At 45.5% G+C, this 17,757-nt stretch overlaps 1 long non-coding RNA gene across 2 annotated transcripts in view; it reads right to left on the bottom strand.

Moving 5' to 3' along the window:
• Nucleotides 1-17,757, bottom strand: part of LOC141580840 (uncharacterized) — a 30,840-nt gene that overhangs the window by 5,609 nt on the left and 7,474 nt on the right. For both annotated transcript variants that reach the window (XR_012513217.1, XR_012513216.1), the window contains exon 2: nt 7,154-7,234. This is a non-coding gene — a long non-coding RNA (uncharacterized LOC141580840). The remainder of the gene's footprint in view (nt 1-7,153; nt 7,235-17,757) is intronic.

The raw sequence follows: 17,757 nt of genomic DNA, 5'->3' as shown, positions 1-17,757 counted from the left end.
GCAACCTCCACCTCCCAGGTTCAAGCGATTCTTCTGCCCTCAGTGTTTTGAGTAGCTGGAATTACAGGTGCACACCACCATGCCTGGCTAATTTTTTTGTATTTTACAGAGTTTTGTCACGTTGGCCAGGCTGGTCTCTAACCCCTGGCCTCAAGTGTTGCCTGTCTTGACCTCCCAAAGTACTGGGATTACAGGCGTGAGCCACTGCACCCGGCCAAAATCCACTTTTTGTAGTATATGCTGCAGATTCCCTGACATTGGGTCAGGACGATTTTTGTTATCATTGCATCTCCATGGCCTAACATGAGGTACTCAGATTTGGTGAATTAATAAATGAAAAGATGAATAAGCCCCCTGCTCCCCAGAATTATACCATCTAATTAGGCCTGTCAATAAGTACTTGCAAAGTAACACCTGCAGTGAATAAAACATTTACTTTATTGATTCAATGAGTACCAATCATCTGCTATAGGCCAGGCATTGTTACAAGTATTGGGGATAAATGAATGAATCAAACAGATAAGTCTCTGCCTGCCTCACATTCTAGTGAGGAAAACAGACAGCAAATAGCTAGAAGTCCTATCAGGTGCTGACATGTACTAGGAGGAGAAATGTGTCAGGGCAAAGGGGTGGAGAGTGGTGGGGGTGACTTTTCATGCAGGATGTCTGGGAAGGACTCTCTGAACACAGTGACATTTGAGCAGAAACCTGAAGGGAACCATGCACATATCTTAGGGAAAAGAATTGCAGCCTGAGCGATCAGCAAAGCAAAGCCTTGAGAAGGGAATGGACTTGGTATTTTCCTACAGAGGAAGCCAACACGGATAAAGAAAAGACAAGACAGAAAAGGAGTAGAAAGAGGTGGGTTCACTGCAAAACTTCAGGGTGCCTCACTTGCACAGTCCCCTGCAAGCCCTGAGAGGGCCCTAGCAATGCGCTCTTGTAGTCATACATTTTGCAAACTTTGCAGAAATGATATTTCAACTGCAAATGATTGGGACTGCTGTCTCCTTCTGCTGCCGCTTCCCCTCTGTTGCACATCCCCTGAGTTGGATGGTGTTGGACATTTGGCATATGATACTTTCTGGATCCAACTAAGAGCAAGTTGAGTTGGGGAGCGTGGTGGTTAATTTTAGGTGTCAACCTGGCTAAATTAAGGAATATGTCAAGAACCGGTAAAGCATTTGGTATGGTTTAGCTCTGTATCCCCACCCAAATCTCCTATTATAGTTCCTATAATTCCCAAGTGGGAGGGACCCAGTGGAAGGTGATTGAATCATGGAGTGGGTCTTTCCTGTGCTGTTCTCGTGATAGTGAATGGATCTCATGAGATCCGATGGTTTTTAAAATGGGAGTTTCTCTACACAAGCTCTCTCTTTGCCTGCTGCCATCCACATAAGATGTGACTTGCTTCTCTTTGCCTTCCATCGTGATCGTGTGGCCTCCTCAGCCAAGTGGAACTGTAAGTCATTAAACCTCTTTCTTTTGTAAATTTCCCACTTTTGGGTAGGTCTTTATCAGTGATGTGAAAACAGACTAATACAGCATTATTTGGGTGTGCGTCTTTGAGGGAGGGTGTTTCCAGGAGTTTGGTGTGTGGTGTGTGAACCTGAGTGGACTCAGTGGGGAAGATTCACCCTCAATGTGGGCAGACGCCATCCAATTGGCTAGAGGCCTGGATAGAACAAAAGCAGAGGAAGGGCAAATTGGTCGCTCTGTTCCCTGGAGCTGTGATACACTCCCCTGTTCCTGCCCTTGGACCTCAGGCTTTCTAGCTCCAGGACTTACACCAGCGGCCCCTTGGGTTCTGAGGTTTTTGGAGTGGCACTGAGCCATGCTACCAGCATCCCAAGGTCTCCAGCTTGTAGACACCTGCCATGGGACTTCTCAGCCTCTGTAATCATGTCAGTCAATTCCCCTAATAAATCCCCCTCAGTTAATTACACTGCATATCTGCCCTGCTGGTTCTGTCTCTCTGGAGAACCCTGATGAATACAAGGAGATTTTGCATCTGTTGTGATTTATTTTCTTATTATAATAAGTATTCTAATTTATACATTATTTTGGATGATATCTCTTAAGTGCTCCATTTTATAAGTTTTAGGCTCCACAAAACCTGGATCTGATGCTGAAGGTAGAAGTAAAGAGAGATAAAGACGAGGTGGCTGGGGCTTCTTCTCTGAGGACAGGTAGCAGTAGAGTATTTTGGGCAGAGAAGTGACATGACACACTTTAAAGGATTGCTCTGCTGGGTACAGTGGCTCATGCCTGCAATTTTAGCACTTTGAAAGGTCAAGGCAGGAGGATTGCTTTAGGCCAGGAGTTCCAGGCCACCCTGAGTAACACAGCAAGACCCCATCTCTACAAAAATTAAAATTAAATAAAAGACCATGTTGTCTGCCCTGTTAAGGCTGCATCATCTTTGTGAGGGATTCATCATACAGCAGGATGTGGTGACATAGAGAATACAGACATCTGCATTTGGGCTGAGTCACAGAAGTTTTTTTAGAGGGTACAAACAGCTTCATTTCTGGATGGAGAGAAAGTTGCCACAGTCATGGGACAGATAAACAGAGTGGGAGGTGATAAGGGATGTGAGCTGGAGAGGTCAGCTGGTCCATGTCATGGTATTGGGGTACTGCCCCCAGTACATCTCTTGTTTTCATGGGCCTTGTTGGCTTTTGTTTTTTTTCTTTTTTGAGTTGGAGTCTCCCTCTGTTGCCCAGGCTGGAGTGCAGCAATATGATCTCAGCTCCCTGCCACCTTCACCTCCTGGGTTCAAGCGATTCTCCTGCCTCAGCCTCCTGAGTATCTGGGATTGAGGCACGTCTTACCACACCCAGCTAATTTTTATATTTTTAGTAGAGATGGGATTTCACCGTGTTGGCTAGGCTGATCTCGAACTCCTGACCTCAGGTGATCTGCCTGCCTCAGCCTCCCAAAGTGCTAGGATTATAGGCTTGAGCCACCATGCGTGGCCCCTTATTGGCTTTTAATAGATACCATATTGAAGTGGGGAGGCAATGACTTCCACCAGCATCTCCTTACACTGTCTTACTTGACCCACACAGACTCTAAGTATACAGCCGTCTTCTTAGTTCTTGGTCACAAGAGGGTTACTGAGGGCGTCTGGGTGATACCAATGCAGCATATTGGTGCTGTGGGAAACTGGACCTCCTTGCACCCTAAACTATGGCTCCAGACCCAGGGTCTTGTGCATCTACTTCCTCTTCCTCTCAGGCTCGCTGGTCACGAGCAAAAAGCTGGTAATAGATCTCCCTATTCCCCAAAGGCAGGTGAGCTCATTCTTGGGGATCCACTCTGTGTCCCAGAATTTCCCATCATTGTCTCATGCTTGCGGCATCTCAGACCTTCATGTAAATAGATTCTGAGTGATCTTACATTGTGGCTCTGCAGCCATGCCTGGACATGTCGGAATTCCCAGTGGATTCCCTGGTGAGGCTCTTACTCTGGAATTTTTATGATCTATGTAAATAGATCTACACTCTATATATGGGGAATTAAGTACATTCACAGAAGTTTTGTATATGTAGACGATATGCCACATCTCATTGAGCTAAAATTATAAAAACATGTTTTTGAGTCTCTGTAATAAGAGTTTCTGTTCAAGCCCATGTTCGCACAATTGGCTTGTGGGGAAAAAAACACATGGAGACCAACATTCTTGGTAGACACAACAGGGTGACTGTAGTCAGTAATAACTTAATCGTACATTTTTAAAAAAAGAATATGATTGGATTATTTGTAACACAAGGGATAAATGCTTAAGGGGATGGATACCCATTGTCTCTGATGTGATTATTTCACATTGCATGCTGTATCAAAACATCTTATGTACCCCATAAATATATACACCTACGTACCCACAAAAATGTAAGAAAATGTTTAGAAAACATTATCGATGAAGTTCTACCTTAGTGTAGACTTGAAGAGCTCATTTTCTATGTTATTTCAATTACTCTTATTTTAGATTAAATGGGGCAAAAAAGGAATTTTCCATTGGGGTTTTGGCCCTCCACTTGGAAGTCCATTGTCTGACAACAATTTCTCGTCCTTGTAGTAATGAGTGAGTGCTCACTCTATTAGTTCATGTGAAAATTGGTTGTTGAAAAGAGCCTGGCACCAGGCCAGGCATGGTGGCTCATACCCGTAATCCTAGCACTTTGAGAGGCTGAGGTGGGCGGATCACCTCAGGTCAGGAGTTCAAGACCAGCCAGGCCAATGTGGTAAAAACCCTGTCTCTACTATAAATGCAAAATTAGCCAGGTATGGTGGTGCATGCCTGTGATCCCAGCTACTTGGGAGGCTGAGGCAAGAGAATCACTTGAACCTGGGAGGTGGAGGTTGCAGTGAGCCACGACTACACCATTACACTCTAGCCTGGGCAACAAGAGCAAAACTCCGTCTCAAGAAAAAAAAAAAAAAAAGAACCTGTCACTTCCTTCTTTCTCTCTTGCTCCCTGTTCTTGCTCTCACGTCACTGTGAGTGTAGGCACCTAAGGCCCTCACCAGAAGCAGATCTTGGCACCATGCTTGTACAGCCTGCAGAACCATGAACCAAATAAACCTCTTTTCTCCATAAATTACCCAACCTCAGTTATTCCCCTTTATAGCAATGCAGAATGGACTAACACAAATAGATGACATATTTGAGGGTCAGTGAGTCTGCACTTTTCCAAGGGCAGGATTTCTTGTAGGGATTCAACTCAACTGAGAGAGCCATAAAGCAGCCTTGGTCCGGCTGTTTCTCCTGTGCCTGGTGTCAAACTCAAAGTCACAGGGCAGGTGATGGGAAGGAAAGACCACAGATTGGGAGAGAGGCGGGCAGCTAGACCTCTGCAGGTAGTAAATGGCAGAAGTGGAACTTGAACCCTACCTTTATAAGCCAAGCCCAGTGCTCCAATATGGGACCATTGGCAACTCAGTGAACTCTTGCGTGGGAGTGCTCAGCTCAGGGTTAATTATTGTTTGCCATAGAAAGAGACTGAGATTGAAAGTGGAAGTCATTTTCACTATTGCTAGCAGACAAATATGATATTATCAGAGGCCCAAGAATGTCTGCTTTCTAACAGCTAGGCTATTTTTTCAAAACCCAAATTTCTGTTTTGGGTAAAGAAGTACAATAATTAAAAAAAAAAGAAACTGGGCACGGTGGCTCATGCCTGTAATCCCAACACTTCGGGAGGCAGAGGCGGGCAGATCATTTGATGTCAGGAGTTCAAGACCAGCCTGGCCAACATGGTGAAACCCTGTCTCTACTAAAAATACAAAAAAAAAAAAAAAAAAAAAAAAAAAAAGAACTGGGCATGGTGGTGAGTGCCTGTAATCCCAGCTACTTAGGAGGCTGAGGCATGAGAATCGCTTGAACCCAGGAGGAGGAGATTGCAGTGAGCTGAGATCGTGCCACTATAATACAGCCTGGGTGACAGAGTGAGACCCTGTCTCAAAAAGAAAAGAAAAGAAAAGAAAAAAAGGCAGGTGAGGTGGTTCATACCTGTAATCCTAGTACTTTGGGAGGCCAAGGTAGGTAGATTGATTGAGCCCAGGAGTTCGAGACCAGCCTGGGTAAAATGGCAAAACCCCATTTCTACAAAAAATTAAAAATTAGCCAGATGTGGTGGCACATGCCTGTGGTCTCTGCTACTCAGAAGGCTGAGGTGGGAGAATTGCCTGAACCCAGGGAGGCTCATGCTGCAGTGAGCTGTGATTGCACCACTGCATTCCAGCATGGGCAGCAGAGTGAAACCGTGTTCATCCCCAAATCAAATTTCAACCAGTTTTTATCAAGAAAAATAGATCTTCCTATTGGCTTATCAAAGTTCTTTGATATCATATGTCTGCTTATGTATTTAAATCTGGCAACATCTTTACAGACCACCTAATCCAACTCCCCTCTATTTAAACTGTAATTTGGAACTGAGTGGGCAAAGTGACATGCCCAAGGTCACACAGCAAATTAGCTATAAAGATGAATGGGTGAAATTGTTTCTCCTTCTGTCTGTCTCTCTCTTTTCTTTTGAGACTACATCTCGCTCTGTTGTGCAGGCTGAGTGCGGTGGTATGATTTTGGCTCACTGTAGCCTCAACCCTCCGGGCTCAAGCTATTCTTCTGCCTTAGCCTCCTGAGTGGCTGGGACTACAGGCACATGCCACCACATCCAGCTAATTAAAAAATTTGTGTGAGCTGGGAGTGGTGGCTCATGCCTGCAATCCCAGTACTTTGGAAGGCCAAGGCTGTGGATCACCCGAGGTCAGGAATTCGAGACCAGTCTGGCCAACATGGCAAAACCCCATCTCTACTAAAAATACCAAAAAAATTAACTGGGTGTGGTGGCACACGCCTGTAATCCCAGCTACTCGGGAGGCTGAGGCAGGAGAATCACTTGAACCCAGGAGATGGAGGTTGCCGTGAGCCGAGATCACACCATTACACTCCAGCTTGAGTGACAGAGAAAGACTCTGCCTCAAAAATAAATAAATAAAAAAAAATAAAGTGTTGTGGAGATGGGGTTTCACTCTATTGCCAAGGCTGGTCTTGAACTCCTGAACACAAGTGATCCTCCTGCCTTGGCCTCCCAAAGTGCTGGGATTACAGGCGTGAGCCACTATGCCCAGCCAAACAGATGAAATTAGAACATGTATCTGACTGTTTTTTTTTTTTACTGTACTAATTTTCTCCATGTAATCTAGAAGTATCAATCAGTCTGAGAAGCAGAACTGCTAAGTGTGATAAAGACAGAACAAGAGATTTCTTACAGGGATTCAACTCAATTGAGAGAGACTTAAAGCAGTCTCAGTCCAGCTGTTTCTTGTGTGCCTGGTGCCAAGCTCGAAGTCACAGGGCAGGTGATGGGAAGAAAAGAGGAACACAGGCTGGGAGAGAGGCGGGCAGCTGGACCTCTGTCTGTCTCTCACTGGCATCCATGTCAGCCCCTTTCTATCTCAGAGCCTCCAACTCTGGGCCCCCAGACCATCTGCAGGAGAAGCTGCTCTCTTGCTCAGAGCCATACTTGCACCCGGCCCAGGATTCAGAAAAGCTAAAGGAAGTGATCCCACAGGAACTGGGGCTTTAGGCCAAATTGCTTCCCACACCAACCATGGACCCGTTGCATCTGCTTAAAACCTGACCTACCTGGACCTTCTGAGACAAAAACACAGGTGCTGCTGAGCCTCCATCATCCAAATCTCATGCAAATTCCTCTTGTGGCCAACCCTAACAAGAAACATACAAGAAATGGAATGACAGGAGCCTCGTTCAGCCCCGCTGAGTTGGCACCGCAAAGCCGCCCCCAATGAAACTGACGCTGTCTGGTTGGCGGCGGTGCCACCTTCCCTTCCCTGTGCTGGGACTGTGGCTGCTCCTTGCCTACCCCTTCCCAGAGTCCAGCCCTCTCTTTCCACTCCCTTGTCCCTGCTCACACCAGCACAGGGGCTGTCAGCAAGTAAATCTCTGACTTAAGCCAGTGTCCAACAGGTACCTGAGATGCCCAAATAAGAGCCTCTTGAGGGTACCTTCATTTCCTGTAAGCTATTCTCTGGAAAGCACCCTGTCTTCACTGGGGATCACAGGAGGGAAGCATTTCTTTCTTTGGTGGGTGGGGAGAGAATTTCCCCTCACGATGAGCTCAGAGCCCCAACCCAGCATTCTCTAATAGGATCCATGGTGAGGAGGGTGATGGTAGCAGAGCCCGTTCTTCTACTTCTTGGTAAGCTCTGAGGAATGCATCTAGTTCCCAGTTATTAGTAATTTCTCATGGTATTAGAAACTCTTGTCCTCAGCTTTCAGCCTCAGCCACAATTCCAGCCTGACAGGAACAGTCCTGCTTCACATCTTGTTTCATATTTTTCCCTTGGAATTTCCCAGCTCCTATAACTCCTGTGGTTAGGAGCCACAATTAGGGATGTGCTTTTTTTTCTTTTGAGATGGAGTCTCGCTCTGTTGCCCAAGCTGGAGTGCAATGCCACGATCTCAGCTCGCTGCAGCCTCTGCCTCCCAGGATCAAGTGATTCTCCTGCCTCAGCCTCCTGAGTAGCTGGGATTACAGGCACACACCACCACACCCGGCTAATTTTTGTATTTTTAGTAGAGACGGGGGTTTCACCATGTTGGCCAGGCTGGTCTCAAACTCCTGGTCTCAAGTGATCCACCTACCTTGACCTCCCAAAGTACTGGATTATAGGCGTGAGCTTTTTATCTGTGAAGGTGATGTACAGGAAAATAGCTGAGTTGACTGTAAAACCCAACTTCTGTCATCTCAAAAGCAGTGGGCATAAATAGAAAAACTGAATGTCTAAGGCAGATATACTTACAGGGATGTAAAGAATAAAGGGAATGGAGCAGCTAGAGGTTTGTACTGAAATGACTGGACTCAACGTGAACATCCTGGTTACTAAACAGCAGAGACCAGCACCATGGACAGGCAGGCAGAAACAAGATCATTGAGCCCCGTGTGGGTCAGGCAGCTACTCCTTTCCTCTGATTATGGAGAGAGAACAGCAGAAACAGGTGTTTATCAGAACAAGCCGTGATTCCTTAGGCAAAGGGATCTCTAGCCAAGCGCTCTGGAGATGGTGTGTCCATGTCTGGGGATGTTCACGCTCTGTGGGACTGGAACCCCAACTAGGACAGCAAGCCAGTTTCACACCTCAGTTTCTTGTAAATCAAAATCAAATTCCAAGCCAGGCACAGTGGCACATGCCTGTAATCCCAGCTGTTCAGGACACTAAGGTGAGAGGATCACTTGAACCCAGGAGTTCAAGCCCAGCCTGGGCAACATAGACCCCTGTCTCTAAAACAAGCAAAAAGCAATGAAATGTCTAAACCCAGAAGCTTTCAGAAGAGAAAACATAACATAGACAGAAATACATGGAGACCAGAAGAAAACTACTTATGCTTTTTAGAAAGAAAAGACTTGACTCTAATTTTTTTCTTAAGTTTCACTTTTTTTTTTCTTAGAGATAGGGTCTTGCTCTGTCACCCAGGATGGAGTACAGTGGAGTAATCATGGCTCACTGCAGCCTCGACCTCTGGGGCTCAAGTCATCCTCCCACCTCAGCTTCTCGATCCTTCTTTGGAAAGCCTTTAGAAAGTACTGTCCTTACAATTTACTGGACAAATAACCGTTTCCTGTCATCTTCAACATTTATGTAAATCTTTATTGATCTATTTTTTGTGTGTTTGTGTGTCATCTCTGCAATTAGATTACAAGCTCTTTGAAGGGAGAAGCTATAATAATTTAAAAACTGTAAACACTCAAGACAGCATTACATGAAGATACAACTTGCTAACTCCGTAATAAATGAGAATATAGCTCTCCTTCCATCATGGCAGTCAAGCAAGTAGCAAATTCCACTGGTGGACTACTAGATAGGAGATTCTAGATTGGCTGTTACCTTTCAGAGAGGAGCCCCAACCCCACCTCCAACTCACAATCTGCCCCTTGGGGCCCTCACCCCATCTCTGCTTTAGAGAGGAAAAATTGCTGATTAATTATGAAACATTGTAGAAGCTATTTCCACTAAAGATCACCACCATCATGGCAGGACCCCTCAGCTTCACACTCTTTCTGCCTCCAGCATTCTGAGATAATTAACAGAATGGGTCCACGTCAGTTTCATGGCCAAGCCTCTCTATTCTTTTTTTTTTTTTTTTGAGACAGAGTCTCACTCTGTCACCCAGGCTGGAATGCAGTGGCATGATCTTGGCTCACTGCAATCTCTGCCTCCTGGGTTCAAATGATTCTCCTGCCTCAGCCTCCTGAGTAGCTGGGATTACAGGCATGCGGCACCATGTCTAGCTAGTTTTTTGTATTTTTAGTGGAGACGGGGTTTTGCCATGTCGGCCAGGCTGGTCTCAAACTCCTGACCTCATGTGATCCACCTACCTAGGCCTCCCAAAGTACTGAGATTACAGACGTGAGCCACCGTGCCTGGCCATGAAGCCTTTCTATTCTGGCTCTTCTCTGCCTGCTGTGGGACAGGTCAATTCACTTGAACCTAATCCATAGATGGCCAACCTTGGATTCAAGAGGGCAGAGAACACTAAGTCCCACTGTATCTTCCTGGCCTAAGTCACATTCTTCAATCCACTTTCACCAAGAAAGCCCATGTAGAGGACTTGGCCAACTATTAATAAAGTCATGCTTTGTTTCCCATTGGACTACTTTTATCTGCCTGGAGGTGTGGGCCACACAATCAAGAAGGCCTGTGTTTCTGGCTATAATACAATGGAATACTGCTAAAATTTGACTTCTCTTCCTCCTCTTCCTCTTCTGTCTCTCTGTCACTCGGGTTGGAGTACGGTGGTGCAACCATAGCTTACTGCTGCCTCAAACCCCTGGGCTCAAGTAATCCTCCTGCCTCAGTCTCCCAAGTAGCTGGGACTACAGGCACACACCATCACACCCAGCTAATTTATATTTTTTTAGAGACAGGATCTCACTACATTGGCCAGGCTGGTCTCCAACTCCTGGGCTCAAGTGATCTTCCGACCTTGGCCTCCCAAAGTGCTGGGATTATAGGCGCGAGCCACTGTACCTAGCCCTCACTTCTAATACTGCCTTCCTTTAAGTTATATAAAGTCTTTTAAAAGTCTTTGTATAACTTTAATCTTAAAGTTATTTATGAAAAAAATCTCTGAATTGTTAAAAAAGCAGGTTTTTTTTTTTGTTTTTTTTTTGAGATGGAGTTTCACTGTATCACCCAGGCTGTAGTACAGTGGTGCAATCTTGGCTCACTGCAACCTCCGCCTCCCAGGTTCAAGGGATTCTCCTGTCTCAGCCTCCCAAGTAGCTGGGATTACAGGCGTGCACCACCAAGCCCAGCTAATTTTGTAGTTTAGTAGAGACGGGGTTTCACCATGTTGGCCAGGCTGGGCTCGAACTCCTAACCTCAAGTGATCCACCCACCTCGGCCTCCCAAAGTGCTGGGATTATAGGCATGAGCCACCGTGCCCAGCCTAAATTTTTTAGTAAAAAATAGAAAATATCCTAAAATTTCCCTATTTCAGATCTGTGATTCTTCTATCCCCACCCTTATTATTTTTTAAAGGTGTGCTAGAAAAGAAAGTAAACTTGGGTTAGTGTTAGTCTGGTGTGCAATTTTAGAGGCACAGAAAATTCTGCATTTTGTTTGGGGGCAGGAAGCTTCCTGGGCTTGGATAGCTTGTTTGTTTGTTTTTGTTTTTGAGATGGAGTCTCACTGTGTCACCCAGGCTGGAGTGCAGTGGTGTGATCTCGGCTCACTGCAACCTCCACCTCCCGGGTTCAAGTGATTCTCCTGCCTCAGCCTCCCGAGTACCTGGGATCACAAGTGTGTACCACTACTATGCCCAGCCAAGTTTTATATTTTTAGTAAAGACATTTTTTCATCATGTTTGCCAGGCTGGTCTCAAACTCCTGACTTCAAGTGATCTGCCTACCTTGGCCTCCCAAAGTGCTGGAATTACAGGTGTGAACCACTGTGCTGGCTTGGACTATTTCTTCCAAGCACAACTGCATTGCCGGAAAGAGCTTCACTGGGCCTTTCACTTTCAGCCTTATGCTGGTTCTGTTACTGTTGAGATTCCCACCTTATGCCTATGGGATTTCTGTATTATTATTGGCAGAGCTTTATTCCAGTTTTTAAAAAAATCCTATGCAGTTTCCAAAGGTATCCTAAACCTTGCTTAGGTGCAAGCAAACACAGCATTAAGCTCATTGGGATTGAAGGAGGCACCCATAATAAGAGGCTTCCAGAGCAGCTTGAGCTGCTGATGCTGAGGAGGTACTGGAGGGAACTCCATACAGTGAAGTCATGAAGCAGATGGAAGCCAAAGGGGTCTAAGGGCCGAGGAAAAGCAGAAAAGCAAGAGAAGCCACAGAGCTCCATCCTCAAGGAGACAGCCTGCAGCCACGTGCTGTGAGAACTGGCAGTGGCATAGTTTGATGAGAGAAGTGCCTGATCCTCAGAAGTTTCAGAAATGAACAGAGGGGGACTGTGGAAATCAAGAAGTTGCCAGAATTAGGAAGGGAAGGGAGAAGGTATGAGACTTCTCCAGAGCTTCAGCCATCCCTCTCCTCTCCTCTGTCTTGCAAGCTAAACCCATTCTCAATGCCACTTCCTGGATGATGCAGCAATTATTACACTTGTTGACTTGAACACAATTTGAGTTACACATTGTAGAACTGAATGTTTGCTTAAGTTAGGAAGAATAAACATTAGCAGAGGCTCTCTCTGAAGGGCAGGGTAAAGATTTTTCTTCTTTCTTTATTGTATTGGCCAAACTCTGTGATGACCCTGTACTACATATATATATATATGTAGTACAGGTTCAGTGTATTTATACAGTGCAATGGCATCATCACAGCTCACTGCATCCTCAATCTCCCAGGCTCAAGTGATCCTCCTGCCTCAGCCTCCCGAGCAGCTGGGTCTGCAGGCATGCATCACCATACCTTTCTAATTTATTGTATTATTTGTTGTAGAGATGGCATGTATGATGTGTGTGTGTGTGTGTGTGTGTATATATATATATATATATATATATATATATATGTAGTACTACAAATATATATATTATATATATATAAACATTTTTTTTAAGTGTGCTAGAAAAGAAAGTAATCTTGAGTTACTGTTAGTCTGGTGTGAAATTTTAGAGGCACAGAAAATTTTGCATTTTGTCTAGGGGCAGGAAGCTTTCTGGGCTTGGATAACTTTTTTGTTTGTTTGCTTTTGTTTTTTGAGATGGAGTCTCACTGTGTCACCCAGGCTGGTGTGTGTGTGTGTGTGTGTGTGTGTGTGTACACTTTTTTTTTTTTTTTTTTTTTTTAGAAAAGGACTCGTGTTTTTAAAAGGCTTTATAAGCACTCAAAGGTCTATTTCAAGGGCCAGGCGCAGTGGCTCTGGCCTGTAATCCCAGCACTTCAGGAGGCCGAGGCGGGTGGAACACAAGGTCAAGAGATCGAGACCATCCTGGTCAACATGGTGAAACCCTGTCTCTACTAAAAATAAAAAAAAAATTAGCTGGGCATGGTGGCACATGCCTGTAATCCCAGCTACTCAGGAGGCTGAGGCAGGAGAATTGCCTGAACCCAGGAGGCGGAGGTTGCGGTGAGCCGAGATCGTGCCATTGCACTCCAGCCTGGATAACAAGAGTGAAACTCCATCTCAAAAAAATAAAATAAAATAAAAATAAAAAGATCTATTTCAGCATTGTGTCTGAGACTCTGGGGAGAGGATGCATACCCAGTGAGATGCTGACTTAGCTGAAGAAGAGGGGGCACATATGGTCTATAAAGATTTTAGACTGGATAGATCTAAACTGAGCTAGTGGCCCACTGGTGTTATCAAGAAGCCATTTTCGGCCAGGTGTGGTGGCTCACACCTATAACCCCAGAACTTTTGGAGGCAAAGGCAGGAGAATGGCTTGAGGCCAGGAGTTTGAGACCAGGCTGGCAACATAGTGAGACCCTCTCTCTAGAAAAAAAATAATTATAACAACAATTAGCCAGGCATGGTGGTGTGCCGGTAGTCCCAGCTACTCAGAGGCTGAGACAGGAAGATCACCTGAGCATCAGGGTTCAAGGCTACTGCAAGCTATGATGGCACCACTGCACTCCAGCCTGGGTGACAGAGAGAGGCTCTGTCTCTCTAAAATAATTTTTTTTAAAGAAGCTAATTTCTTTTTCTCTCTACCTTTTTCAGTCTCACCTTCATCCTAAACCGAGTTCCCACATACTGGCAAGAAGTTGCTACAGTAGCGCCACATTTCATATCCATTCACTACACCATCTAGAACAGTGCTGTGCAGTAGAAATATAATGCAAGCTGTCTTTGTCCATCTTGCGGCTGCTGTAACACAGTACCGCAGACTGGGAGACTGATAAAAAGCAGACATTTATTTTCTGACAGTTTTGGAGGCTGGGAGGTCTAAGATCAAGGTGCTGCTAGGTTCTGTTGTATAGTGAAGACTGCTCCCTCGGAAGGAGAGGAACAGGAGACCTCATCTGGCAGAAGCAGAACAGAGCAAGCTAGCAAGCTAGCATAACCCTCCTCTTAAGGAGGGCGAAGCTTCTTTTAAAAGGGCTGTAATCCCACCAGTGAGGAGCCTTCCTGGCCTAATCACTTTTTTTTTCTTTAATTTCCTTGTTTGAGATGGAGTCTCACTCTGTTGCCCAGGTTGGAGTGCCGTGGCCCAATCTCGGCCCACTGCAACCTCTGCTTCCTGGGTTCAAGTAATTCTCCTGCTTCAGCCTCCCCAGTAGCTGGGCTTACAGGCATGTACCACCATACCTGGCTAATTTTTTTGTATTTTTTAGTAAAGACACAGTTTTGCCATGTTGGCCAGGCTGGTCTTGAAGTCCTGAACTCAAGGGATCCTCCCACCTCAGACTCCCAAAGTGTTGCAATTACAGGCATGAGCCACCATGCCTGGCCCCAATCAGTTCTTAAAGAGCACAACTCTTAATACCATCACATTGGTAACACCTCAGTTTTGGCAGGAATACACTCAAACCATAGTGCCAGCCCTAAGCGTGATGTTAAATTTTCTAGTAGTCACATTCTTAAAAAGTAAGAAGAAAAGGGTAAAATTAATCCTAAAAATACCTTTTATTTAACCCAATGTATATAAAATATTATTTCAATGTATAATCAATATAAAAATTAAGATATTTTACATTTCTTTTCTTTTGTACCAAGTCTTCAAAATTCATTGTGGGCTAGGCACAGTGACTCACACCTATAACCCCAGCAATTTGGGAGGCTGAGGTGGGAGGACTGCTTTAGCCCAGAAGTTTGAAACCAGCATGGGTAACATAGTAAGATCCCATCTCTACAACAAATAATACAGTAAATTAGAAAGGCATGGTGATGCATGCCTGCAGTCCCAGCTACTCGGGAGGCTGAGGCAGGAGGATCACTTGAGCCTGGGAGATTGAGGATGCAGTGAGCTGTGATCATGCATGACAGAGTGAGATACTGTCCCCTCCCCCTCCAAAAAGTTCACTATGTGTTTTATGCTTACAGGCCATCTTGATTCACAGTGCTCACTTCTTCTTTTTCTGAGATGCAGTTTTACTCTGTCACCCAGGCTGGAGTGCAATGGCACAATCTCGGCTCACGGCAACTTTTGCCTCCCGGATTCAAGCTATTCTCCTGCCTCAGCCTCCCGAATAGCTGGGATTACAGGTGCCTGCCACTATGCCCAGCTAATTTCTGTATTTTTTTTTTTTCTATAGAGACGGGGTTTCACCATGTTGGCCAGGCTGGTCTTGAACTCCTGACCTCAGGTGATCCACCCACCTCAGCCTACCAAAGTGCTGAGATTAAAGGCATGAGCCACCGTGCCTGGCCCACAGCACCCACATTTTAAGTGTGCAATAGTCTCATGTGGCTGTTGGCTACTGTACTGGACAGCACAGGTCTAGACAAAGAGGGAAGTGGTTCTGTCCCTATACTCTCAGCTGGAGTTTGCATTCACTCTGATTGGAGTGGGTTAGGCTACACGCCTGTGACTATGACTATACCAGCTAATTTTCTCTGGGATCCGGCTCTATGTATGTGACTTTACACCAGTGACTGTACCCGGGGGAGCTAATCTTTACTGGGATTCAGCTCTATGTATGTGACTTTACACCAGTGACTGTAGCCGGGGGTATGGATTGTGCCAATCAGCTAAAGTTGGGCATGACTTTGGTATGCAGAATTATGTCCCCCTCCAAAGATATCTATGTCCCAATTTCTAGAACTCATGAACACATTTGGCTGCATGGTGGAGGGTAAGGAAAGTTGCAGATTGAACGAAACTTGCTAATCAGCTGATCTCGAGATGAGGAGATTAGCCTAGATCATCCTGGTGAGCCTGTAGTCTTTATTAGGGTCCTTATAAGTAGAAGTGGGAGGCAGAAGAGGAAGAACCAGAGAGATGGCAGAGTGAGTGAGACATGGCTGTATGCCGCTGGCTTTGGAGACAGAGAAAGGGGCCCCAAGCCAAGGAATGCAGACAGCCTCTAGGGGATGCAAAAGGCAAGGAAACTGATTCTCCCCCAGAACCTCCAGAAGAAACACAGCCTGGCTGGTACCGTGACTTTAGCACAGAGAGACCCGTGTTGGCCTTCTAACCTCCAGAACTGTAAGATAATAACTGTGTCTTGTTTGAGGCCACTAAATTTGTAATGATTTGTTACAGCAACTTAGGAAACTAAATCAATGACCCACTCCTGGGGTGCATGGATTCCATGGATAAAGAGTAGAAATCTCCTTTCTTAATTGAAAGATTTTAGGAACTTTTTTTTTTTTTTTTTTTTTAAGATGGAGTTTCACTCTTGTTACCCAGGCTGGAGTGCAATGGTGTGATCTTGGCTGACCGCAACCTCCACTGCCTGGGTTCAAGCAATTCTCCTGCCTCAGCCTCCCGAGTAGCTGGGATTACAGGCGCACGCCACCATGCCCAGCTGATTTTTGTATTTTTAGTAGAGACGGGATTTCACCTTGTTGACCAGGATGGTCTCGATCTCTTGACCTCGTGATCCACCCGCCTTGGCCTCCCAAAGTGCTGGGATTATAGGCGTGAGCCACTGCGCCCAGCCCCAATTGAAAGATTTTTTATGGTGAAAGGAGTTTTTAGTTCCAAGAGCTTGGTTTTAAGTGTTGAAAGGAAGTCATTAAGGAATCATGAAATTAGGGTCATAAACAATAGGCTGAAGAGAGAATAGATAACCGTATGTCTGGGGAGGTCAGATAATGGTTTTCTAGGCTAGGGGAAGAGAGCTAGGCAGCAAAGGAGTAAGATGCTGCTTATCTCTTAACGGAGTCCTGCACCCTGCTGTACTTCGCTGCTCAGAACCTGGGAAGTGAGAACAATAGAATCTCATGTATATTCAGGGAAATCTAAAAGTAGAGGAGTCTTTTGCTACCCTCAGCGCCCCACCCACCTTTTTTTTTGAGACAGTCTGGCTCTGTCACCCAGACTGGAGTGCAGTGGTGCGATAACGACTCTCTGCAACCTTGACCTCCTGGACTCAAGTGATCCAGGATCGCAGCTGTAAAACACACCGCAGTCCGTGACACACCACATCCTGGTCTCGGTGTACTCTCCAGGAATGTGTTGCATAAAATAATAGAATGGTAAGTTGTATGGTTTTGCTTTGTGGCCCCACCCAAATCTCATTTTGAATTTTAATCCCCAGGTGTTTAGGGGGAGACCAGGTGGAAAGTGATTGGATTATGGGGGTGGTTTTCCATGCTGTTCTGGTGATAGTGAGTGAATTCTCACGAGATCTAATGGTTTTATGAATGGTAGTTTTTCCTGCGCTGACACGTGCACTTCTCTCTGCTGCTGCCTTGTGAAGAAGGTCCTTGCTTCCTCCAAGTCTCCTGAATCCTCCCCAGCCATATGGAACTGCGAGTCAGTTAAACCTCTTTCCTTTATAAATTACCGGGTCTCAGATTGTATCTTTATTTTGTTTTGTTTTGTTTTGTTTTGTTTTTTGAGATGGAGTCTCACTGTTTTTGTTGTTTTTTTTTTTTTTAGAGACGGAGTTTCGCTCTTGTTACCCAGGCTGGAGTGCAATGGCGCGATCTCGGCTCACCGCAACCTCCGCCTCCTGGGTTCAGGCAATTCTCCTGCCTCGGCCTCCTGAGTAGCTGGGATTACAGGCACGCACCACCATGCCCAGCTAATTTTTTGTATTTTTAGTAGAGACGGGGTTTCACCATGTTGACCAGGATGGTCTCGATCTCTTGACCTTGTGA

This window comes from Saimiri boliviensis, chromosome 13, assembly GCF_048565385.1.
Source record: "Saimiri boliviensis isolate mSaiBol1 chromosome 13, mSaiBol1.pri, whole genome shotgun sequence".
NCBI classification, from domain to species: Eukaryota; Metazoa; Chordata; class Mammalia; order Primates; family Cebidae; genus Saimiri; species Saimiri boliviensis.
The sequence above is the reverse complement of the archived record's forward strand: the minus strand, read 5'-3'. Positions and strand labels throughout refer to the sequence as shown.